The sequence below is a fragment of the Notamacropus eugenii genome, chromosome X (genome assembly GCF_028372415.1).
Source record: "Notamacropus eugenii isolate mMacEug1 chromosome X, mMacEug1.pri_v2, whole genome shotgun sequence".
Classification (NCBI taxonomy): domain Eukaryota; kingdom Metazoa; phylum Chordata; class Mammalia; order Diprotodontia; family Macropodidae; genus Notamacropus; species Notamacropus eugenii.
This window is the reverse complement of record NC_092879.1, coordinates 6,174,275-6,200,283: the sequence shown is the minus strand read 5'-3', so window position 1 is coordinate 6,200,283 and position 26,009 is coordinate 6,174,275. Positions and strand designations below refer to the sequence as shown.

At 39.8% G+C, this 26,009-nt stretch overlaps 2 pseudogenes; both read right to left on the bottom strand.

Annotated features, from left to right (window-relative positions):
• Positions 1-8,673: 8,673 nt before the first annotated feature.
• Positions 8,674-9,267, bottom strand: LOC140515423 (NADH dehydrogenase [ubiquinone] 1 alpha subcomplex assembly factor 4 pseudogene; annotated as a pseudogene).
• A 12,481-nt stretch (positions 9,268-21,748) lies between these two features.
• LOC140515254 (retinitis pigmentosa 9 protein homolog pseudogene) lies at positions 21,749-22,504 on the bottom strand (annotated as a pseudogene).
• Between the last annotated feature and the right edge of the window lie 3,505 nt (positions 22,505-26,009).

Genomic DNA, 26,009 nt, shown 5'->3' with positions numbered 1-26,009 from the left:
ATTTGACTGGACATCAAACCCCATACCACCCATTCAAGTAAATTACAAATAGAGTCATGAATTAGATGTGAAAAGGCAATCAATAACAAATTAAAGTATTAAGGAGGGAATTAATTTTTCCATCTATGGATAGGGGAAGAGGTCATGACAGAACAAGAGATGGAGAGGATCCTAGAACATAAAATGGAGTATTCTACTTTTGCTCATAAATCTTTGAATGTTGACTCTCGCATTAGTCTGTGTGCTTCTTGGGAGGTAGTGTCTACCTTACAGTTCTTCATATTTCCAGTGTATCACAGAGCCTGGCAAATAGTAAGTAGTTTAAAAAATGCCTATTGACTGAATGGAACCTCATTGGCCCCTCTTTCCTTTGATGTATCTTCTTGGTCTCCCAAGGGCATAAAAATCCCACAAACAGGCGGTCAGGACCTCTCAAACCTTTCTGAAGGTCACTCAAGGCCTCATATTATTCCCTGGCACCCTGCTCTGATAAGCTCATATGTTTTATATGAAGATGAGAGGGTCTTTGTCCAAAGAAGCTGTCACTATAAAATTGTGGCGTTTTTATTCCGTTAGCTATAAGCAAACCTGCTACTGCTAACTGTCCAATGACTTCCACGTACCTCATTTCATCCCAACACTGACCCTGATTTAAGAGATTGCTGGAGCTGAAGCCTCCTCTAACAGCCTGGCACAAGAAAGATTCTCAGACTTCTGGACTGACTGACACAGTTCAAAAGAAGACCCTTACTGTCTGTAGGACCTACAGGGTCAACACTTTTCTTGTTTGTTAGAGTCAGAGAGAAGAAAAATCATAATAACAATTATATACATAAAAGAGTTGGGAGAATAGGGAACACGTTTCTAGATTCAAATAATTTGAAGAAGAGCAGAGGTGACAAAACAAAATCTGAATTAGGAAGTTCCCTTTTTATTATATTTGAAGTCAAATTGCTTTAGAAGAGAAACCATTTGTTTCTGGAGAACTGAATGCTTCCCTCCTCAGGTAGCTTCTTTCACTTTGGGGCAGCTGCCTCACGGAATAAGAGCAGTGATTTCAGCCTGATTCCCCTCCCTCCTCCCAATTAGAGAGTCCCCAGAGCCTTTCAATCCTCCTTCCCTTCTCCCCACAGAGAGGACTAGAAGTGGCATCTCTGGATATCAGGACAGCCTGCCTTCAGGGATCCATCCTAACACCCTATCCTGAAAGGGACTTGAGAGGTGGGTCTGGAACTCCATAGAGGTCAAGTGAATTTGTCATGGTCACACAGGTTCCTAAGAGTCTTAGAAAGTCAGAAGCACGATTCCAAACCAGGCCCTCTGACTCTAACATCAGTGTTCTGATCATTACAAGGCAGCGGTCTGTACAAGGAAGAGGTTAATAGGGTTAAATAACCGTCGAGATGTAGAGGATCTATCTGCGTCGGAATTGCTGGCCAGAAACTGCATCGAGGAGGGGACATTGTGGCTGCTGGATGGAAAGCCCTTTTCTCAATGAGATCAGATATAATCAGGGTTCCCACAGGATCAAGGCTCAGAGGTCAATCAGATAAGGCAGAGAAGCTGCAGGCAGAGTGGTTCAGGTGTGTGTGTGTGTGGTGGAGGAGGGGAGCAGCAGTACTGGTCCCAAGTAGCCTGGCAGCTCAACCCTGGCTTAATAAAAGAGGCAGTGATTTCCAGACAGCCCTGAAGGGGATAGCAGGAAAGGAGAACTGAAAGTTCACAAATTTGTAGTAGAAGCATGAACCTCCTGAAGCTCTCCTCTAGAACGTTTAAAATACCTATAAAAATGACTTTAAACAAATTCTAGAGCAGTAGAAGCCACGAAATGACAGATTTAAATAGATTTCCAGCCCAAGACATTCTAGAAGGCCGACAGGAATGGTCTATTGCACCGGGTAAACTGTAGGATTCTGGTTTCTATTCCATCCTACTATCTCTTTATGTTTTGTACACGGGTCCATAGTTTTCAAGTTTATAGTCATGATTGCTCACTGCACATTTCCCCCCATTCAGTTTATTTCTTCTTCTCCTTCTCCTCTTCCTCTTCCTCATTCTTCTTCTTCTTCTTCTTCTTCTTCTTCTTGTTCTTCTTGTTCTTCTTCTTCTTCTTCTTCTTCTTCTTCTTCTTCTTCTTCTTCTTCTTCTTCATCTTCTTCTTCTCCTCCTCCTCCTCCTTCTCTTTCTCCTTCTCTTTCTTCTTGCTCTTCTTCCTTCTTCTCTCTTCTTACCCTTTCCCTCCTCAAAGGTCTATTTTACTGCTAACAACTGCCTCCCTTAATCTGCCCTTCCTTGTCTCATCCCCACTCGCTTTCTCTTATGCCTTTCTTTTTCTTTCTACTAAGTAAGATAGATTTCTATACACCATTGAATGTGTGTATATATTCTTCCCACTTTGAACAAATTCTGATGGGATTGAGGTTCATGTATTGTCCTCTACCTCCTCCTATTTCCTTGTTCACTGTAAAAGTTCTTCCTTGCACATATCTTCAATGTGAAAAAAATTTCATCATTTTGTCTCCGCCTTTCCCCTACTCCCAGTTCCCCCATTCTTCCTCCTTTGTTTTTTCTTTATTTTTCACTCCAATATAATCAACTCCTAGCCATGGTCTCTGTGTAGACACCTTTATAAAGATAAAGATCTTGAGTTACATGTATCATCTTAACATTTGGGAATATAAACAATTTAGCGATATTGAGTCCCCTATAATTTCTCTTTTCCGTTTGGTTTTTTATGTATGCTTCTGTAGTATCTTGTGTTTAGGAATGCCTAAAATTTCCCTGTTTCATGAAATACTCATTTTCCAGCTGAATGATTATACTCAGTTTTTCTTTGTAATTTATTCTTCATTTTAATCTTAGCTTTTTGTCTTCCCAGATATCATACTCTAAGCTCTTTTTTCTTTTAACATAAGAGCCTCTAATTATTGTGTGATCCTCACTGTGGCTCCAAGATATTTGAATTGTTTCTTTGTAGCTGCTTGTAATATTTTCTCCTTTATCTGGGAACTCTAGAATTTAGCCATAATATTCCTGGGAGGTTTTATTTAGGGATTTCTATCAGGAGATGATCAGTAACATTTTTTTTTTCCATTTCTATCTTACCCCCTGGATCCAAGACACCAGGGACATTTTCCTGAAAGATTTCTTGAAATAATGCTTGGGTTCTTTCTTTGATCTTGAATTTCAAATGTTTTGGTAACTTTTGCATGATCTCTCCTCCATCTATTTTCCAGGCCAATTACTTTTATGATGAGATTTTTCATATTTTTTTCTTTTTTCATTCTTTTGAGTTTGTTTTATTGCAGGAATCAATTCATGCTCCACTGAAACGTACTGTGGATGGAAGTGCCAGTGTTGGGAAGCAACGTATAACAGCTCTGTAAATCACGGTGTGGGAGCATCCCAAGTCATCCTGATTTATATCTTATCACTGTACCCAGATGGCTTCAGAGGAGAAACTGAGGCTGGTGACTTGGACAGTCCTCTGTCTCTCATCTCTCTTCTAGGCTTTTACCAGTATGTGAGGGAGCTCGTGGTGGAGGTGGGGGAGGAGCAGCAGCTGACCCAGAGCTCTTCCTCCTTCTGTTAGGAAGGCAGCATCTAAAATGGGGGTGGAGCAGGAAGGAGGGATGGTGCTGCTCAGACTTGACGGCTTCAGAAGGGGATAGCATGTGTCTGTTTATCCAGTGCTCTATATCTGGCCAGTAGCTGCATTAGCAAGGATGATTTCAGGTTGCATTAATACAAATATGATATGGAGCCTGACATAGACCACTGCTTCTCACACTTTTTAGTATAAGAACTTCATCTTTGAAGTTCAATAATCTCTTTAAACTTCTCTCTCCTGAGAGTCACATGATTCAAATAGAGGGCCAATCTTATGTTTGGGAAAAAATGGGTCCAAGTGCTACCTACAGGCTTAGCCACATGACTATAAGCAAATCATTTAACCCCTCTGTGTCCCAGGCAGCTCCCTAATATGTGATTCATTGACGTGAACTGTAGGAGTCTCCAAAAAGGGAAGGCCCCCACACCCCTGAAATCACTGGGCTTGATAAAATAATCTTGCCAGTAATAGAAGAAAGTCTTTGTGGTCCTGGTCAGACCTCACCTAGAATATCATGTTCCATTTTAGGATCTATATTTAGGAAGGACAGTAACAAGTAGAGATGGTGAAGGACCTACAAATTTCACCCTACGAGGAACAGATGAAAGTGGAGGATCATGTAGTGGAAGGAGTCCTGAATGTAGAATCACTTTGAACTCCAGCTCTAGTCCCTACTGCCTGTGAGACCCTGGCTTGTCTCCGCCAGTTGAAGGGAAGGAGGTCAGACCCTGCCAGCTCTAAATTCCATAAATCTATAAGTGGGACACATTTCACTCTTAAAAGAGAAGGCAGCAGAGGCAGTAGTAGCTGCCCTGACATTATGTGAATGACTGTCACAAGGAAAAGGAATTAGGCTATGTTCTGGCTTCAAAATAAAGAATCAGAATCAAAGGCAAAGATAAAGTGCCTGGCACATAGTGGGTGTTTAAGAAATATTTCTGAGATTGATCTCCTAATGGATTGATAGCAGGGATGCAGTTTTGTCTTAACAATGAAAATCTGAACTTTCAAAAGGAATTACTTAGGTTGGGAGGAAAGAACTCCAAGCAGAGATTGGATGGCCTCTTCTCAGGGATTTCATAGGGAGGAATCATTGTGTCTCAGGTAGGAAATAAGAAGCTGACTCTCAGTCATTTTCAGGTCTAAAATTAGAGGCTCCCATGAACTGTCTCCTTTGGCACTGCTTGGATGGGTTTGTGGGGAGGGGCATCTCCTTTTCTGTGCTCTTTTGTGCTAGAAAGGAGCAATGTCTCTTACAAAAGCAAATGCACTAGTGCCCTTGTTCAATTCCTTCTCCACAAGGGACCTGGTGATAGGCCCCAGAGATTGTTCCCAGTTGGGCTTTGTGCTACCCATGGAGCCCTTTCTGTAATGTCTCCATGATCTCCCAACTTCCAGATGTCTTTTCTGTCTTTCTCTTCTTAGCGGGACATCATCTGTTTAATGTCTGCAGGTTTTGTGTCACCAGGGCAGGAACTGTTTCGTTTTTGTCTTTGGACTCTTACCACCCAGAGCAGAGTGAGACCCATTTTGGCTTTCAATATATGGTTTTTGAGCAATTTAGTGCCGTCGAAAATTATGTCACAGTCTTTTGTTGACCTCTACTGCTCAAAAGAACGATAGTGAGCAATATTATAGCACGGTCTTTCCTGACATCTCGTGGTCAAAATTGACATTGGGGAATTTGCAAGCTTTTTTTGCCTTCTTGTGGACAGATGGAATATTGCATTGTAATGAAAGTTTGAGGCCAGAGAAGAATATGTCATACAACTGAGATCCCTGGCCCATGGCCAATGCAGATATTATACTTATAGCCTTTCACCTCGTGTCCATATTTTTGTTGAATTATAGCCCATGTTACAGCTCCTTTTCTGCCAAGCAGGCTGGAAGAAACTAAATAAAATACTGCATTTATGGAATAAAGTGTCAGTGTCAGTCAGTGTCAATACAAATTCAGATTAAATCATCACCGTCAAAATTATCTATTAAACTCTACATTATATTGAAAATCAACTGATACAGCATGTGCCTTCATAGCAGTGGGGACAGCACTGGACTGATTTTACTGTCCAATGTGGTTAAACGGATACAGTTTTAATTGTGCCCAAGAAAAAGAATCAACAGCTTTCAGTGCATAAATGTAAACAAAAGAATCATCTTTGTTTTCAAGGAATTTTGTGAAAGAGATATCAAGTTTGTTTCACACTTTACCATGCATTCAGGTAAATATTTGCCCAGTGTGTGTTGTTGTTGAGTCATTCAACGATGTCAGACTTTATGTGATGCCATGGATTTTTATCCATGGGGTTTTCTTAGCAAAGATGCTGGAGTGGTTTTCTATTTCTTCCTTCAAAGTGTTCCCAATTAACTTATGGGGAACTGAGGCAAATAACATCTAAATGAGTTGACCAGGGTTGCTGAGGCCAGACTTGAACTCAGATCTTCTTGACTCCAAGCTCTGTGTTCTATCCTGGGGCTAGTTAAAAACAAAACAAAAGAAAACCAAAACCAAAATAAAATCTAATACCCCTGAGAGTATACAAAATCAGATGGTAAGGATATAGTGGTAGTCATTGGCCTCAGTACTACGGCTCAGATTCCAATCCAGCTTTTCCATTTCCAAATCTCCTCTTTTCACTGAGAGAACTGATATTTTCTATTACGTTGATAACCAACTATTAAATTAAGATTAAGGCTTTCCCCCCTATTTCTTCATTCAAGAATCATTTCCTGTAAGTCAGTCAATCTCTGAAGGACATTGCTGATAAGTGAGATTTTCAAGTCATCCTGAAACATGAACAGGTTCTGGGTGGACGTGAACCATCTAGAAGCCTTTACTTCCATTTAGAGTGCAAATAAAACGTAATCTAGGTGAATTCCATTCCTAAAGCATTAATTCTATGTCCTTGCAGTCTCCTATTGTGGCTGTGGTAAATTGAGCTCATGAAGGAGAAAAACAAAAAGAGTATATGGGATAGAGATAGATTCCGGATTGCTGGAGGTGACTGAGTCTCATGATCCAGCAGGAAGAACTGAAGATGTTTATCCCACCTTCTCACTAAGTGCTCACCAATGAGGGTTGTTTTTTCACCTGTCAGAGCATCTCCTTTTTCAAAATTCATTTAAGCACTGAGTGATTTCCATAGCTCTTTCTTTATAGACAGACCACTGACCATCAATTTGTTGATTATCACCTAATTAATAAACTGATCATTAATTACCAAAAAACTCTGTTTCTTAAGCTTTTCATTCATCTCATTATCCTTGAACCATGCTTTCTATCCCTCTCCAACAGATGTACTCCATTTTGAACTAAGCCATCTTTCTCCTTTTAGGCACTGTCAACATTCCAAATCTATGGTGTATATCTGTGGCCTTTGTTATCTCTGTACCTTGTCATTCTTTTAAGGTCTTCACTGGGTACAGAGCCTCATAGGATCCTAGATGTAGAGATGGAACTCAGTGATCATCTGTCCAATGCCCTCATTTTACAGAGGTGATTTTCCCAAGGTCATGCACAAGATTTTAGATCGAGAGCTGAAAGGGATATCAGAGGTTATGTATCCAACTTTCTCAACATATAGATAAGGAAATTGAGATCCAGGAATAAATGACTTCCTAAAGTCACACAAAGGAATATAGGCCTGGTACTGAAAGGGATCTCAGATGTTGTATATTGAGACCTTCTTGTTTTACTGATCTGGGAACTGAAATTCAGAGTCTTTATATGTCTTGCTCTGGATTAGGATTTGAACTTGGGCCTCTTTGACTGCAAATCCAAGCTACTTCCACTCTACCACAAAATGATCCCATTGCCAGTCCCCGCTTCCTGTTTCTGTTTCCAGGTAAGGGATATGGTTTTCACAAAGTAATATCTAATTTGGTGACTTCAAGGTAAGTGAAAAGGCGAAGGACAACAAAAGAGCAAACCCATTTATTTGTGGGAAACAAGTTGAGACCACATTTTCCAGGGAGTGCTGTTCCCTTATTCCTCACTTTTCCTCCGTATCATTTTATACTGTCCCCTCTCCACAGAACCTAGCCCTGTCCTGGGCAGGCATTAAGGGCTCAACAAATGGGGTTTTTCTAGATTGAACTGAATTGAAAACCAATGAACAAGAAACTTATAACTCAGAATTTTTTTGCCATTTTTTGCTCAGCACTTTCTCAAAACTTTTGAGCCTAAAAAATCTTTGCTATTGTTTGCACCTCTTCTCCATAGTCAAAATTATCCAAGATTTTCCTTGCTCTTTTGTTCCCTGTGAGATCTTAGAATAGAAAGCTGAAAAAAATACTCTGTTGAAATTCACATCAGTTCTTTTCTAGACATAGTAGTTTCATTGTCAATGGCTTTGTGGTGTTTTGAGAACGGTCACCAGACAGCAAACCAACTGGGTTCAGGTGTTTCATTAATTTGTTTCCTTAGCATAGTAGCTGCAGAAAGAAGTTTTTTTCAGGAAAGAGATAGCCCTGGACCCAGGTTTTATAGACAGTGTTTCATTTTGCCCTTTGATGACAATGCTCAATACACTAATCCCTGTAGTAATCCTCAGATATATGGAGCTGTGTAAGGAGAGGATACATTCCAATCAGACTCCATTATACAGAATATTTTCATGAGAACCACACATAGGCCATCTCTGAGATTCTTCTTTTATCAACTCAGGGAATTCATCTGAATTGGAACATAATCTTTTTCTTTAATTTTAAAGACTCTCAGACATATCCCAAGAGACTGTGACCATTTCAGAAGTGGTCACATGGTATGCCTAAGAATAACAGCCTGACTTTTCCACTTCTGAGGAACACACTGATGTTGAACTCATGATTCACTTGGACATACACATGATAGAAAACAGCAGGAGAAAATACTGTCAAAACATTTCCTGCTCAGTCAGCAGCCTGACACAATTAGCTAGTCATTAAATAAAAGTTTTCAGTCACAAAGAGGGAACTGTATTCACTTAGCCAAATGATAACATAATTTAATTCATTCAGGAGGGGAAGGATAGGACAAGGGTGCACATAGAGAGCATGGTGGACAATGTTTCTGAAGGCCTCTTTCACTTAGATGACAGAGTTTTCTTTCTGTTATTGGCAGGGAAGATCTTCACGTCAAAAGCAATGAAAAATATGAGAAGGGATCTGCCATCTCTCAGTTCTAGATAACATTCCTGGGCTATTTTCACTGCAGTACATGTTTCAGGAGAATGTTTATGATTATTAAGGAGTGTGAGAGCCTCCACCACAGAAATTTTGCCTTTGGGAATGTTCTGGAGATTAAAGTGAGTGCCTTGTAGAAGTCTGAGTTCTGTTGAGTGAAGCATTGTGGCATATTTAACATGTAGAACAGGATCTTTGGACTCAACATACACTTCTTTCAACAACGTGAGCAGTTTATCATCTTTTCTTTTAACTGTTTCTTCTACATGTGGATGGTGATTGAGTTCCTCCAGGATCAGGGTCTTGGTGGTGCGGTGCATGTGGGCAGCAGAGAGTTTCACATTGCTGATCTTCCTCTCAGCACCGTTATCCAGGTTGCAGTTCCAGAAAGTGCGGGTCACCCTGGTCCCCATCTCGCCCTCAAACCATGAAACACTAGCTTTGGAATCCACCAGCAACACTCTTGGAACACTCTTGGTTGTCAACTTTCCAACCAGCTGGGCAGTACAGCTGTACACTTTTTTTTTTAAATCACGTCATCTTATTCAACTCAGCAAGTCTTTCCTTTCAAACTATCCAGCCCCCCAAACCCAGTCAAATACCTGCAAAAACTGACTCTAAACAAATTCTGGAGCTGCAGAACCCACAGAATTATGGATTGAAGCAAATCTCTAGCCCAAGACAGTCTGAGAGGTTGCCAGAAATTGTCTATCGCGCCACTCTGGGAGCAAACTGCAGTCCAGTGCGGGCTGTGAATGCACAGAGGGGACCTGAGCAGGCCTTGGGGTGACTGAATGTCTCAATCCTGTGGTGGTTTCCAGACTTCAAGACCCCAAAACGCTGAGGATCAATTGGAAGGTCAGTGGGAAAAGTCTGTGGGACCAGTGCAGGAGAATGGAGTGATCTGATCCCAGCCCCAGGGCTGACAGTACAGCCCTCCCCACTTGAAGCAGAGAACTACTTTGACAAAGATCTCAAGAGTCAAGTAAGTGGCTGGGGAAATGAGCAAAAACCAGGAAAAAAATCAGACTGTAGAATCTTACTTTGGTGACAAGGAAGACCAAGTATGTAAACAGAAAAGGAGCTTTAACAAAAAAGTGTTGGCAGGAGTATATGTCACACATTGTCAGGAAGTTCAGCTTGCATCAGCAGGAACATGTACATGTAACGACTTGTTTACAATATGACACTATATGGTTACATGAAGCAATATTGAGTCATTAAAATTTAAATGCAGGAAAGAAATCACAGAATTACAATAAATTATTAAATTTCAAATGTGTCATTTTAATATACACATATTATATATTGTATAAATCATATATATGATATATATAATATAATATATATGTGTATATTAAATGAGACAAATTTTAAAAACTGTTAAAGGGTTAAAGAAAGTAGATTTCCAGGGGGCATTCAGCAATTTTTTTAAAGGGATGGCAAGCCAAATAAAGTTTGGGATCCTCTGGGAACACAGTTCAATAAATACAGGGTACCTAGAGCAGAAAATGATATCAGTAAAGGTGAAGGTACAGGATGAGGAAGTCAGGTCCTGTCCATAGTTTACCATTACTAATTGCCTAGGGAATGATAATGCTGGGGAATTCTCTTCACTGCTTGGGAGCGTCAAATGTCCCATGACTAAGGGTCATAGATAGGAGGCCAGCTAAGGAATCAGCTCTGGCTAACAGCACATTCAGTATCTTGGAAGTAATCTTTCAGGCGTTCTTAGGGTACACAACCAATCAACAGCCTTCTATAGCAGTTTAAGGTGGATATGTTGAGGTGTAGGGGTGCTTGGGACCCCAAAATACTGTCACGACGTCTCGTGCCTGAATGAATTCACTTCAAGCATTTCTCCAGCCAAAGAAAAACAAAGTTTATTTAAGATTCACCATATTGGGTAGATTCTTAAAGAATCTGAGCATTTATGACTCTTGTATTGACAAATGGACCAGACAGAATCTGAACTAGATTCTAGAACTAGAAACTTAGCCAGATTGAATTTGAGCATTTTCGTGGAGACAAGATGGAGCTTATATACAGAAAGATTGTGGATTGATCTAGGGTTGGTCAAGTAGTCTGAAGTGACTGGAGGAAGGGTTTGGGGAGGGTCTTGGTGGAAGTGGTCTGTAGATTGGGGTAACTAGAGATTGGACTCCAGAAACTAAGAGAATGGGATTAAGAGTGCGAAGTAGCTGAAGGGTACCTGGAGATGACAGACAATGGAGGGCTAGGCTAGACTAAGGATAACAGATTCAGACAAAATCATAATGGAAGGCTAGGTCACACAGAATTGGGCATAGTGATAATGAAAGGTTTATGGTCTCAGGGGAATGCCAGATCCAGTGGGGGGTTTGTAAGAGAGTGTTCTGGGGTTCCCAGAGGCTGTACCCTATCATTATGACTTGCAAGTGAACTGGATTTAAGTGAGGCAGGGCAGTGCACAGTCACCAGCTTCACCTTCTCCTCCAGGCCATCTGGGTCGAGTGGCCAAATATCTATCAGGATCACTGGAGATGGCTCAGGATGCATTGTAATATTTAAGCTAAGGCCTTCTCCAGGTCTCAGTTTGACTGAGGCAAAGCCCATTCAGTTATTAGGGTTAGGTAAGAAATGAGGCAAAGAATAGCCTCTCTTATCTGGTCAAAAATAAACAAAAAAGTCAACCTGGGAAGGGAAGACCCTCACCATTTCTGGCCAAAACAAAAAGAGTCCCTGTTTCTCTTTTATCCACCCTGAGCCTTCAGGGTCCAAGAATGAGCAGTAGGGGAGGCTCAGCCAGGGACTCCTTCGGGGCAGTCTGGGAGAGCTAGGGCACTTTGTAAAGATGTAAAGTGAAGACACCTGGCCTGCAGACTCGGAGGTAGCTCAAGAGGTTTCAGCATCCAAAGAGATATGGGGCACCTGCCCTCGGGAAGTTTGGTCTAAGGGAGGGCTCCAACCCACACCCAGATTACGTGGTGCATCTAATGGTTCTGCTTAAGGGAGGGGAAGGGGAGGAGGACAGAGGTGGGGGCACCACCACAAGGCATGCTGTAACTCATAGTTTTCCCACTTCCCTCAGCGCCTCCAACCAGGGTTGACTACCCTCCCAGGTGGCCAATAGGAGCTATGCAACAGGACTGTGACACCAGAGAGACCACATTTGCTGTCTCTAGAGTGCTTCCCCCACTCCACCCCCCAGCAGGAGGCCTGTGTCTCCCGTGGAGGCGGCTGCGGAGGAAGAGGAGGAGAAGCAGGTTCTCTGTGCTGTTACTCATGCTGAGAATGGTCCAGGTGGGTCTGTCTTCAGAGTTCAAGGCTGTGGGTCATTTTCAAGGTCGTCCCCAAGGTCATCCTCTGGGAGAAGGCAGACAAGGAGAAGGAGAGGGAAGAGGAGGCAGAGGTAGGGCAGGAGGAGGAGGAAAGGGAGGAGGAGAGCAGGTTCTCTGTCCTGTCAGGCATGCTGAGAATGGTCCAGCGGTGGTTTCCGCCCGGTCACCACCCTGACGAGGCCAGTGCCGCCTAGGACGACCACGACGGTTGGGCCGTTGGGTGTCTGTGGAGAGTTTCAGCCCCGTGGTAGGGTGGGGAAGGCAAGGGCCAGGGAGGAAGGGAGGCATGTGGGGCCACCTCACCACCAGGGCTTCTACGAGAGGCTTTCAGGGAACATTTTAAAGAGCAGAGATACACAGAAAGATGAAATAAAGAGTAGGTGTAGAATTCTGCCTGTTAAAATTTTTAAAAAGCGTGGATACCTATCATGATCTCAGAAAAAGTTAAAATTAAAATAGATTTAATCAGAATTGAGGAATAGAGAAATTACTATGTCAATAACATAATTCAGTACTGTTTAAGACCATTTAAAATACCTTGACAATATAAAATAGCTCACTGTATATGGGCCAAAACAGATACAGGAACTATGTGAACATAAACATAAAACACTTTTTATAGAGATAAACTCTGATCTAAATAATTGAGGTAGTATTTACTGTTCTCAGCAGGTGAAGACAAAATAGTTCTTTTAAATGATAATTTTACTTAATTCAATGTCATTCCATTTTAATTAATAATTTTTTTTTTACTGTTAGAAAAAATAATATAATTCATTTGGTACAACAAAAGGTCAGGAACTTCAAGGAGACTAAGGGGGAAAAACAGAGGGAAAGGGAGCAAATTAAGCAGTATCAGACCATAACCTATGTCAGGAGGTTGAAGTTTAAAAAGGATAATTTTGATTATTTTAAATTAAAATTTTCTCATATAAATAAAACCTATGCAGCCAAGAACAGAAGGAATGATGAAAATTAAGAACAAGATTTTTATAGAAAATATCTCAGATTGGTTGTGATTGTGTTGTAATATCGCTTTACTGTAGGAAATGCTGAAAGGGCTAATTTAGAAAAACATGGAAAGGCTTCAACTTACAAAGAAAGAAAATATTCACCTCCAGAGAAACAGGTGATAGGAGGAAATAAATATAGTATGGTCTTACATATATGTGTATGAGTGTATTGTGTATACAGATTATGTATACCTATGTATATATGTGTACATATACACATACATATAAATATATACACATACACATATGTATGTCTATACTTCATTCTAACGTTGAGGGAACAGGAAAGGAAGTTGAAACATAAAGTGAAAAATGCACAGCAGAGAACAAAAAACTGAGGAGGAAGTCAAGAAAAGCTGGGCAGCTTTGAAAAAAATGTGTAGTATTTATTTTATAGTTTTTGTGGAAATGGAAATTTAGTTTTATATTGAGTCTTCCTTTATAGTATGCCATGTCATCGGATTTTTTCCTTTTCTCATTTATTTCTTTCAAATAAAGTATTTTAAAAGGAGTTTTTCATTTGCCAGGTAGCACAAAAGAACCCCTGTAAGCCCATCAGAGCTCAGCACCTTGCCATTGAATAAGCATCTGATTCTAGTTGGTTTGCTTCAGTCGCTGAAAATTGTGGATGAGGCAATTCAATGTAATTCAATGTAATTCTTATGTGCCAAAAAGCCCAACCACTGGATCCTAGGAGGCTTGCCTCAGTTGTGCTCATAGAGCAGGGAGTAGGACGAGGGTCTCACATCATTTCCAGTGCAAACCCAAATCAAGTTACCCATCTTACCTTTGCTGGAATATAATCTCTTTAGAGGCAAAATTTAGTGTACAGTAAGACAGCCACAGCTAGTTCTAATCATTGATTGTCATGGTGACTGGTCGTTGCCAAGGATACTTGGAATCCTGAGTTGCTGGCACTCAGGGTATCTCCTTATCAGACTTCCATTATGATCTCCAGGCCAGGGGGAGAGGGGAGGGCTTCTTACTAGCTTTATCCAGGACTAGCATCTGGGTACAGATTTGAATCACCAGGAGCTACGAAATATCAGGAGATACCAAAAAATGCACACTTCTGTACACACAGCCATTTATATTGTATATATTGAGAGAGAGAACAAAATAAAGGAAGACATAGAGATGCAGAGACAGAGAAAGAGACAGACAGAATGAGAGCCAGAAAAAGAGAAATATAGATGTAAACTACAGAACATTATGTACAGGAGAACGTGTAAAGTAAGCAGCTGCTGCTATGACACATCCATCAAGGAACAAAACAGACATCATTCCAGGCACACTGGTGACCTCACTGAAACTGAGGTCAAACAAGGTTCAGTTTTTGCCAAGGCACACACAGGCACTAATTCTCAGAGGTAGATTTTGAACCCAGGTCCTCTGACTCTATAGTAGCCAGAGTTCTTTCCAGAATACAAACTCGCCTTGCAGAACAGCATTTGCCAGGACATTTAACTTGCATGTGAGTTATCAGATGAATAACTTAACAAATATAGGATAACCTTTAATTTTACCTGGTGAAAAATGCAAAGTACAAAGGATTTGTTCTTCATCACAATGCCTGACTTATACAGAGTAGGCATTAAGAAACACTTCTTTGATTGGCTGTATTTGTAAAAGTCATCCTTCCCTCTCCAATTGTCTTGGTTTTCTCCCCAGGGTCTGTCCTTCAGCTGAGGTCTCCAATCCAGCAAAAAGAAAGTGCTTGGACTCAGCAGAATCCACCCCTCTCCTTCTGTTCGTATCCACCTTCCACTTTTCTTCTTAAGTGTCTGAGTTGGCATGGTGATGCTTGTGAATGGCTCACTGATGGGACTCTAGCTCCAGAAGTGTATTTAGACAAGGTTCCACCTGAGAGACTGGGATGCCTTCTGTTCAATGCTGTGTTTTCACTTCAAAGCATCAATACAGCTCTATGCTTTCATCAGGAAGATATGAAAGTCTTCCATTTCAGTAAAAGTCCTTGGTTTCCTCCGTAAGATTTTTTTAAATAGTGAATTCTTATCCCAGAAGCTGGAGTCTTTGTGTTTATCAATGAATAGAATGCTACAGTCATTGACTAATACGTCTTGTGCACCTAACCTATTCCACAGGTCACAGCTCTGTTTCTTAGCCTGTACCCAGTACTTTTGATGATTGTTGCTTTATAATATAGCTCACGATGTGGTACAGCTAGGCCTCCTTCCCTTGCATTTCTTCCCATTAATTCCCTTGATATCTGGGGAATTTTGTTCTTCCAGATGAATTTTGTTATTATTTTTTCTGACCCTTTAAAATATTTTTTTTGTTAATTTGATTGGTATGGTTCTGCATAAGCAAATTAATTACGTTGAATTGTTATTTTAATTATATTAGCTCAACCTACTCAGAACAACTGATAGTTTTCCGAGTATTTATATCTGATTTTATTTGTGTGAAAAATGTTTTGTAATTGTGTTCCTACAGCTCCTGTATTTGTTTTGGCAGGTAGACTCCCAAATGTGTTATAATGTCTACATTATCTTTTACATGGAATTTCTCTTTCTATGTCTTCCTGTTGGGCGTTTTTATTAGTATATAGAAATGCCAATGATTTGTGAGAGTTCATTTTAAATCCTGCAATTTCATTAAAATGGCTTATTGTTTCAAGTTGCTTTTTACTTGATTCTCTAGGATTCTCTAAGTAGATCATCATACCATTTGCAAAGAGTGATAACTTAGTTTCTCCTTTGCTCATTCTAATTCCTTCAATTTCTTTTTCTTCTCTTATTACTAAAGCTGAAATATCTAGACCATATTGAACAACAATTATGATAATGGACATTCTTGTTTCACCCCTGATCTTATTGGAAATATTTCTTGGTTATCTACATTATATGTAATGCTTACTGGTGATTTTCAATATATGCAATTTATCATTTTAAGGAAGTCTCCATGTATTTCTATGCTCTATAGAGTTTTTAATAGGCATGGTTTTTGTATCAAAAGCTTTTACTCTATCTATTGAGAAAACCACATGATTTCTGTTACCTTACCTGTTTATATGGAAAATTATGCTGATAGATTTCCTAGTATTGTACCAGCCCTGCATATCTGCTATAAATTCTATCTGATCATAGTATATTATCCTTGAGATAAGTTGCTGTAATCTCTTTACTGATGTTTTACTTCAAATTTTGCATGTACATTCATAGAAATTGATCTCTCCTATTCTTTCTCTGTTTTTCCTCTTATTGGTTTATGTATAAGCACCATATTTGTATCATAAAAAGAATTTGGTAGGATTATTTCTTCATCTGTTTCCCCAAATACTTTAAATAGTATTGGAATTAATTGTTTTTTAAAAGTTTAATAGAATTCACTTGTAAATCCAACTGGACCTGGAGATGTTTTTCTTTAGAGAATTCATTGATGGCTTGTTCAATTTATTTTTTCTTGAAGTGGGATTATTTAAGTGTTTAGTTCCTCTTCCCTTAATGTGCAAAATTTAGTTTTTTTTTTTAAATAAAAAATCATCAGTTTCACTAAGACTGTCAAATTTGTCGGCTTACAGTTGGGCGAAATAGCTCCTAATTTTTGTTTCAATTTCTTCTTCTTTGGTGGGGAATTGACCCTTTTCATTGTTGTTACCGGTAATTTGATTTCTTCATTTTTAAAGTAAAATTAACCAGACTAACCAAGTATATATTTTATTGCTTTTTCGTAAAACCAACTATTAGTCTTTTTATTAGTTAGTGTTCTTAACTTCAAAGTTCTTAAGTTCTCCTTTCATTTTCAGAATTTCTAATTTGATATTTAGTTGTGAATTTTTTAAATTGTTCTTTTTCTTTTTTAGTTGTATACCCAATTCCATGTAACTCTGAGAAAAAGGTATATTCATTTCTATCCCCAATCAATTTTCTCCGGAGGTCTACTATATCTAACTTTTCTAAAATTCTATTCACCTCCTTGACTTCTTTTTGTTTATTTTGCTGTTAGATTTTCTAGTTCAGAGAGTGGGAGGTTGAGGACTCCCACTAATATAGTTTTGCTGTCTATTTCTTCCTGCAACTCCCTTAACTTCTCCTCTAAGAATCTGAATGCTACATCTAGTGGTGTATATATGTTTAGTATTGATATTAATTCATTATACCTTTTAGCACCATATAGTTTCCTTGCTTATCTCCTTGCTTTTGCTTTGTCTGAGATCAGGATTGTTACACTTCCTTTTTGTTATTCATCTGAAGCATCATATATTCTACTGCAGCCTTTTATCTTTATGCTGCGAGCATCCCTGTGGTTCAAATGTGTTTTTGTATACAAAATATTGTAGAATTATATTTTTTTAGTCAACTGCGCTATTGGCTTCCATTTTATGGGAGAATTCATCTCATTCATATTCACAATAATGATTTCTATTTGTATCTTTTTCTCCATCTTATTTCCCCAATTTATGCTTTTCTCTCCTGTCTCCGTTTCACTCCTCACTAAAGTTTTGCTTTTGATCACTGACTCCCTCAATCTAGCCTCTCTTCCATCAGCCCCTTTCTCTTTCCTCCCCTTTTCATTTAATACTTCTTCCCTCACTTTAATCCCCCTGCCTTTTTCTTTCCTTTCTCTCTCCTTCATTCTATAGGGTAAGCTAGATCTCTATACCTAACTTGTTATATTAAACCTTCTTTGACCCAAATCTTATTAGAGTAAGGTTCAAACAATGTTCATCTTCCTCCCATCTTTCCATCTTCTGCAATAGGTCCTAATGCCTCTTCATGTAATGTAAGTTACCCTTTTCTGCCTCCTACTTTCCTCTTCTCCCAGTACAAACCCTTTCCATTACTTAGATTTTTATCCTTACATCAAAGTCAGTTTATATACATGCCCTCTCCCTATGTATACCATTTTTAAATGTCTTAATTAAGATACAGTTTTCACGATTTATAAGTATTGTTTTCCATTTTAGGGATGTAAACAGTTTTCCCTTATTAAATAGCATGTTTGTTTTTTTCTTCACTGTTTACCTGTTTATGCCTCTTTTCTTTTTTTAAATTTATTTATTTATTTAACTCTTAACATTCATTTTCTTTTTTTTTCTTTTTTCTTTTTTTTTGGGGGGGGGGAACAATGGTAAATTTATTTGACCATTGATCTTGGAGCAAGGGGTGGGTGAAGTAATGGCATACGAGGTGGCAAAAAGGTAGAGTGAAACATGGTATAGAGCAAGTCCAACCATATCATTTTGTTTTCATTAACTCCAGTGGTTCCTTGTTGTCTTTACAAAATGCTCTGTTTAACATTCAGAATTTTTTGTACCTAACACTGCAAAGACTCAAAAATGTTTAATAAATTTTAACTGAATTGATTAATTTTTAGTCAAAATGACAAGACTACAGGATGAAATATTAAACTGTTCGTCAAAAATATTCTTAGCTCTCTAGTACAGATGGCTAGAACACATTAGTATTAATAAATTGACTCTTTCCAACAGTTCCAGAGTGGATATGGATAATAATCATGTCCATACCAGGAAAACTCATGAATATATCATAAAACATGTATGATCGTTAAATACTTAAATAAATAAAGCATGGGGTGCAAGGCCACTGGGCTATCTTGTAAGAACAAATTCTACTTATTTAGACTTTCAAAAACCTTTTGACAAGATTCTTCAGCAAAGGATATTAAAATCAAGTCACCATGGAACTGGTTTTCATTATTTTGTGAGAGATAAAGTATGTGCAGAAAAATAATACCAATGAGCTAAGGGAAGGTTATATGATCACCAACAGATAAGTGGCAGTTGCAATCCAGTGGAGAAAAACTATGGTTAATATGTTTAGAGAAAAAAAAACTCAACTGTACTTAGTTATCACTTACAACCTAGGAAACAGAACAGGCCGCATTGCAGACTTTTCTCTTCAGACAACTGGCTCCAATCATTACAAAGATGGCAAAATGCATCCATGAAACATTCAAAAAAGATTGAACATATGTAAATGAAACTTACTTGTTGGCTTGAATGAAGAATCCATTATGTGACCAGATCAGCTTCCAAGAGGTCTAAGGCTCCCATTTTAGGTAGAGACTTATATAAGAGGAAAAGGGAAATAGGGGAATGGGCCCTGAGGGAAAATTCTGCATTTCACCATTGATGTAGGGAAAGAACAAGCATGAAGTGCCTAACTTTGCTAAGTGCTTTGACAATTGTTATGTTATTTGATCCTCACTGTAACCCTGGAAGGTAGGTACTATTTGCCATTTTATAGTTGGGAAAACTATAACTTGGCCAGAGTCACACAGCTAAAAAGTGTCTGAGGCCAGATTTAAATTCAGGTCTTTCCTGATTCCAGGCCCAGCACAGTCTCCATCTGTACCGCCTACCTGCCTTCTTATACACCTATGGGAAACAAAGACCTAGGACCCAGACACTCAGTAAATAACCTGCTTCCTGCCCCATCCGTAAGAAAGCAGAATGGAGATAAAAGTAAAGAAGAGTGAGAAGACTCAGTAATAATTTGAGGGGCTAATTTGAGGTAGCTCTGAAATGCCCTCTAACTTAGAGTGGAAGAATGAAGAGTGGAAAGAAATGATCACACTGCCAGAAATCCCACCAAATATCCCTGTTTAGATAGAGTAGGATGGCTTCATTAATCATTCTTATTCCAGAAGGAAAACAATCTAATTGAACTAAATAACAATAGCAATGACTAGACAAAAGGAAAATAGGACAGATGACTGCATTTGGGAAAGGTTAAGGAGCAAAAGATAATTGAGTCAATCTCTAAGAACGACAGGGCCAAGGAAAAAATACAAAGAATCCACCAGTCACTTCCTATAAGAAGCCCCAAAATGAAACTCTCAGGAAGGTGATAGTCAAAATCCACAGCTGCCAAGTCAAAGAAAAATGTTGCAAGCAGCCAGGTACTAAGGAGACACAGTCAGGATCACGCATGATTAGCAGCCATCACTATAAAGGAACAGAGCACAGAATATGGTATCCTAGAAGACAAAGGATAATAACCTACCCAGCAAAACTGAGTAAAACCATAAAGGGAGAGAAATGGCCCCTCAGCGAAGTAGAGGACTTCTAAACATTCCTGATGAAGAAAACAACTGCATAGAAACTATGAAGTTCAAACTCAGGAGCTGAAGGAAACATAAATGGCTAAATGTGAACAAACAATCATAAGGGACTAAACAAAGATGAACTGCTTACATTCTAATATGAGCTGATGATACCTGTGTTCCCTTTGAAGCCCATCATTGTTAGAGATCATAGAGGGAGTCTAATTAGACAGAAATACTGGGAAGGATTCTCTCTGAACTTGATGATCTTAAAAGAAAAGTGGAAAGAGAAAGGAGGGGAAAGGAAAAAAAGGTTAGGGGAAATTATCTCAGGAAATAATCAAGGGGTACAAGTAGAAATCTGTGTAAACAAGGAGGAAAGGACAGAGGGTGGCAGCTGACACTTGTAACTCATTCTCATCTGAACTGGTCAAAGGCAGGAAGAACACGCATACAGAACACAGCTAGATCCAGAAAGATTTCACTCAATAGGGAAAGGGGAGGGAAGAGAGAGAAGAAAGAATTAAAAGAAAGGTAGATTAAGGGAGGGATCAGTTCCAGGCCAAACCAACTCTGAGGATATACAAACATTTTTATAAGCTTTTTTTGAGGAGGAAAAGAATGGGAATCTGAGGAGGTACCCAGAAACTGGGGAATGACTGAACAAATGATGGTGTGTGAGGGGGGTGGAATACTATTGTGCTGTAAGAAATGATGAAGGCACTGGTGTCAGAGAAAGAAGGGAAGACTTGTATGAACTGATGCAGAGCAAAGTGAGCAGAACCAGGAGAACGTTTTATATAATAATAACAATATGGTAATGACAATTTTTAAAGACTTAGAAACTCTGTTCAGCTTAATGACCAACCACTATTCCAGAGGACTAATGATGAAACAAGCTAAATAACACCTAACAGAGAGGTGAAAGACTCCAAGTGCAGGATGAGACAAATTATAAGGTATATGTGTGTATTTTTTCTTTAGACATGACAATGAGGAAGTTAATTTTGCTTAAGTACATGTTTTTAATGGGTTTTGTTTTTCTTTTTGTTCTGTACTGGGGAGTAGGTTGGAGTGGGAAGGAGAGGGGAAGGATTTTTGCTGATTGAAAATAATTTTTCTAAATATTTTGTGAAACAGTTACTTTAGTGCAGTGTCAAATTCTAAAACAAAATGAGTACAATGAAGATATTTCATATAGCTGCCTTTTTCCATATGCCACCATTATAATTCAAACATTCTCTTGTCAGCAGCAAGGACGTTCACTTTTAAGTCTGGGATAGTTAGCTAAGTTTTATTATCCAACACCTGACAGCATTTACTTGCAACTGCTAAAGATCTAGAATTTTCAAGTAAGTCAGCCTACAGCCCCATTAACCCTCTGCTTTTGTTGGGGAATCTCTTTTAGAAATACCTAGAACATCTTCATATTTATCATAAACTACAGTCATCAGGGAAGATGACAATGAGAATCTCGCAATATGGCATATATAAGCAGCAACTCAACATCATGTTGAGTTCATCACTGTTGGCAACAAGAGCAAGATGCCATCAAAGTGATGCTAATGACAAACATTTCTTGGTTCCTTTTTCTGTCAAGTGAGGCCCTTTTATGGCTACTTCTGCTTTGTACCTATGACATTCAGCTATGATTCTTGAATCACAAGGTTTGAAGATTACTTTTTAGTCAGAGTCTGAACTCTCATTTGACTTAGATTTGTGCTTTTTTTTCTTTTTCTTTTTCTTTTTCTTCTCCTTTTTCCTCTTCTTATCTTTCTCCTTCTTCTTCTTTCTCTTATGCTTCTCCTTACATTCTGAGGAGCTGGAAGTACTGCTGTCTTCATCTGAGGTAGAATCCTCCAGTAGCTTCTTTAGCTGTTGTATCCTTACATCTTTTTCATGACGCTTATTCTCCCTTATAATGTCATACATGGGGTCTTCATGTGCTACTCTGAATTGCTCTAATTTCTGATTGCCTTTGATAAAGAACGGGCACTCTTTGTCACCTGTTCTGTGTCCATACTGTTTACAGTGCAAGCATTGCATAACCTTGACTTCTTTCCCCAGGGGCATCCAGAGTCCTTTAGTTGGAGCATGAGCCAGAAATTCTCTGGCATGTTCATTGCCCGGTACACCTGGTATACAGTCTTCTGGATTGGTCTCATCTTCCTTGATAAGTCCAGGAGGAGGTTTTTCATAAAAGGACTCGAGGTGCTGCAGCTGCTCCCGCTGCTGCGCATCCCGCTGGCGCCGCTTCTGCTCCCGGCGCCGCTGCTGCTCCAGCTCGGCCAGCTCCCGGGCCCGCTTGGGGGGCGGAGGCATGGCCGGGCCGGGCGGGCCGGGCCGGAGGGGGAGGAAGAGGAAGAGGTGCCCTGGCCACGCACTTCCTCTGGCCGCCCCGCCCCGCCCCGCACCTTTAACATTCATTTTCACAAAATTTTGGGTTCCACATTTTCTCCCTTTTTGTCCCCTCCCCCACCCCAAAACACCGAGCATTCTAACTGCCCCTATCACCAATCTGCTCTCTCTTCTATCATCCCTCTCTGCCCTTGTCTCCATCTTCTCTTTTGTCCTGCAGGGCCAAATAACTTTCTATACCCCTTTACCTGTATTTCTTATTTCCTAGTGGCAAGAACAGTACTCGACAGTTGTTCCTAAAACTTTGAGTTCCAACTTCTTTTCCTCCCTCCCTCCCCACCCCTTCCCTTTGGAAGGCAAGCAATTCAATATAGGCCAAATCTGTGTAGTTTTGCAAATCACTTCCATAACAGTCGTGTTGTATACGACAAACTATATTTCTCTCCATCCTATCCTGTTCCCCATTACTTCTAGTCTCTTTGATCCCGTCCCTCCCCATGAGTGTCAACCTCAAATTGCTCCCTCCTCCCCATGGCCTCCCTTCCATCATCCCCCCCACCCTGCTTATCCCCTTATCCCCCATTTTCCTGTATTGTAAGATAGGTTTTCATACCAAAACGAGAGTGCAATTTATTCCTTCCTTTAGTGGAATGTGATGAGAGTAAACTTCATGTTTTTCTCTCACCTCCCCTCTTTATTCCTCCACTAATAAGTCTTTTGCTTGCCTCTCTTATGAAAGATAATTTGCCCCATTCCATTTCTCCCTTTCTCCTCCCAATACATTTCTCTCTCACTGCTTGATTTCATTTTTTTAAGATATGATCCCATCCTCTTGAATTCACTCTGTGCACTTTTTCTCTATGTGTGTGTGTGCGTGTGCTGTGTGTGTGTGTGTGTGTGTGTGTGTGTGTAATCCCACCCAGTACCCAGATACTGAATAGTTTCAAGAGTTACAAGTATTGTCTTTCCATGTAGGAATGTAAACAGTTCGTCTTTTGTAAGTCTCTTATGACTTCTCTTTGCTGTTTAGCTTTTCATGCTTCTCTTCATTGTTGTGTTTGAAAGTCAAGTTTTCTTTTCAGCTCTGGTCTTTTCATCAAGAATGCTTGAAAGTCCTCTATTTCATTGAAAGACCAATTTTTCCCCTGAGATATTATATTCAGTTTTGCTGGGGAGGTGATTCTTGGTTTTAGTCCTAGTTCCTTTGACTTCTGGAATATCCTATTCCACGCCCTTCCATCACTTAATGTAGAAGCTGCTAGATCTTGTTTTATCCTGATTGTATTTCCACAATACTTCAATTGTTTCTTTCTAGCTGCTTGCAATATTTTCTCCTTGACCTGGGAACTCTGGAATTTGGCCACAATGTTCCTAGGAGTTTCTCTTTTTGGATCTCTTTCAGGCGGTGTTCTGTGGATTCCTTGAATACTTATTTTGCCCTCCGGTTCTAGAATCTCAGGGCAGTTTTCCTTGATCATTTCATGAAAGATGATGTCTAGGCTCCTTCTTTGATCCTGGCTTTCAGGTAGTCCCATAATTTTTAAGTTCTCTCTCCTGGATCTATTTTCCAGGTCAGTTGTTTTTCCAATGAGATATTTCACATTATCTTCCTTTTTTTCACTCTTTTGGTTTTGTTTTGTGATTTCTTAGTTTCTCATAAAGTCATTAGCCTCCATCTGTTCCATTCTAATTTTGAAAGAACTATTTTCTTCAGTAAGCTTTTGAATCTCCTTTTCCATTTGGCTAATTCTGCTTTTGAAAGCATTCTTCTTCTCACTGGCTTTTTGAACCTCTTTTGCCAATTGAGTTAACCTATTTTTCGAGGTGTTATTTTCTTCAGCATTTTTTTGGGTCTCCTTTAGCAGGGTGTTTAATTGTTTTTCATGCTTTACTTGCATGTCTCTCATTGCTATTCCCAGTTTTTCTTCCACCTCTCTAATTTGATTTTCAAAATCCTCTTTGAGCTCTTCCATAGCCTGGCTGGGATACAGAAGCCTTCGCTTCTGTGTCTTTCCCTGATGGTAAGCATTTTTCTTCCTCATCCAAAAGGAAGGGAGGAAATACCTGTTCACCAAGAAAGTAGCCTTCTATAGTCTTATATTTTTTCCCCTTTCTGGGCATTTTCCCAGCCAGTGACTTGACTTCTGAGTGTCCTGTCCACCCCCACCTCGCCTCCAGATCCGCCCAGCCAGGGCTTGGGGTCTGAGATTCAGATGCTGCTTCCCAGCCTCAGGGCTTTGGGTGGGGGCGGGGCTGCTATTCAGTGTGAGATCAAGGTCAGGTGCTTAGGTTGGGGTAGGTCCGCCTCAAGGGCTCAGTTCCCTCACGGGGTTTATGGGGAGACCTTCATCAATGTATCCTGGCTCCTGTCTTCTTGGGGAGCTCCTGTCTGCTGCTGTCACCGCTGCTGCCTCCCGATGGGGCCTGAGTTATGGGGGCACCCCACTCCCCTCTCGATCCACCAAAGAGACCCTCTCACAAACCCTTGTCACCTGTGGGTGGAGAGACTTGCGCGACTGCTGGAGATTCTGTACCTGAAGTCTGCTTGAATCCGCTCCTCTTGGCGCCGCGTGGCAGAGGCAGGACTGGGCTCGCCTCCCGGGTCTGAGGCACAAAGACCTTTTGCGAGAGGTTTTAAGGCTCTCTGGAACAGAAATCTCATGTGCTCCGTTGTTCTGTGGCTTCTGCTGTTCCAGAATTCGCCGAGGGTTCTTTTTTGCAGATATTTTATGGGCTGTGGGTTCGGAGCTAGAGTATGTGTGTGTTTCTACTCTGCCATCTTGGCTCCGCCCCCTATGCCTCTTTTCAATCTTGTATTTGAAAATCAAATTTTCTGTTGAGCTCTGCTCTTTCCATCAAGAAGGTTTAGAAATCCACAATTTTATTCTCTATCTCCTCCCTTGAACTCATTGTCAATTTTTCTGGATAGTTGATCCTTGATTGTAGTCCAAGCTCCTTTGACTTATGGAATATTATATCCCAAGGCTCTGATGTTTTATTGTAGAATCTGCAAGGTCCTATGTAATCCTGACTGTGATTCCATGGTATATACATTGTTTCTTTGTGGCTCATGGCATCATTTTCTCCTTCACTTGATAATTAATGGATTTGGCTGCAATAATCCTTGGCATTTTCAATTTGGCGTCTCTTTCAGGAGGTGCTCACTGAATTCTTTTCATGATGTTTGTCCTCTGTTTCTAGGAGTGTAGGATAGTTTTCTTTGATCATTTCTTGAAAGATGTTTTTCAGGTTCATTTTTGTATCAGAGATTTCAGATAGAGCAATAATTCTTACATGATCTTTCCTGGATTGATTTTCCAGGTTTTTCCAATAAGTTATTTTAAATTTCTTATATTTTTCATTTTTTAAATTTAATTTGACTAATTCTTTATGTCTTGTAGAGTCATTAGTTTCCTTTTTCCCAGTTCTATTTTGGAAGAAATTGTTTTCTTCGGTTAGCTTTTGTGCCTCCTTTTCCCTTTGTCCCATTTTACTTTTTAAGGAGTTTTCTTC